We start from the raw sequence: 721 nt of genomic DNA, 5'->3' as shown, positions 1-721 counted from the left end.
AAAAGTATGAGGCATAAAAGTTGTTGAGAGTTGACAAAACATAGTTTTGGTCATCGTTGCAATTAATAGGAAGTAATAAGGAAAGAGAGGTTCTCACACACAAATATACTATCTTGGACATCTTTTATGATTGTGAGCACTCATTAAGTATGACATGCTAAAGAGTTGATGTTGGACAAGGAAGACAACATAATGGTTTCTGTTTTCTCACATCTCAGTTAAAGTATATTGTCATTGATCTTCCCAACATGTTGAGCTTGCCTTTCCCCCTCATGCTAGCCAAAATTCCTTGCACCAAGTAGAGATACTACTTGTGTTTCCAAATATCCTTAAACCCAGTTTTGCCATGAGAGTCCACCATACCTACCTATGGATTGAGTAAGATCCTTCAAGTAAGTTGTCATGTTGCAAGCAATAAAAATTGCTCTCTAAATATGTATGACTTATTAGTGCGGAGAAAATAAGCTTTGTACGATCGTGTGATATGGAAGTAATAAAAGCAACGGACTGCATAATAAAGGTTCATATCACAAGTGGCAATATAAAGTGACGTTCTTTTGCATTAAGATTTTACGCATCCAGCCCTAAAAGCACATGACAACCTTTTCTTCCCTCCGCGAAGGGCCTATCTTTTACTTTATGTCTTTACATTATGCAAGAGTTAAGGTGATCTTCACCTTTCCCTTTTTCCTTTTATCCTTTGGCAAGCACCTCGTGTTGG

Source organism: Triticum dicoccoides, chromosome 6B (assembly GCF_002162155.2).
Source record: "Triticum dicoccoides isolate Atlit2015 ecotype Zavitan chromosome 6B, WEW_v2.0, whole genome shotgun sequence".
Classification (NCBI taxonomy): Eukaryota; Viridiplantae; Streptophyta; class Magnoliopsida; order Poales; family Poaceae; genus Triticum; species Triticum dicoccoides.
The sequence above is the reverse complement of the archived record's forward strand: the minus strand, read 5'-3'. Positions refer to the sequence as shown.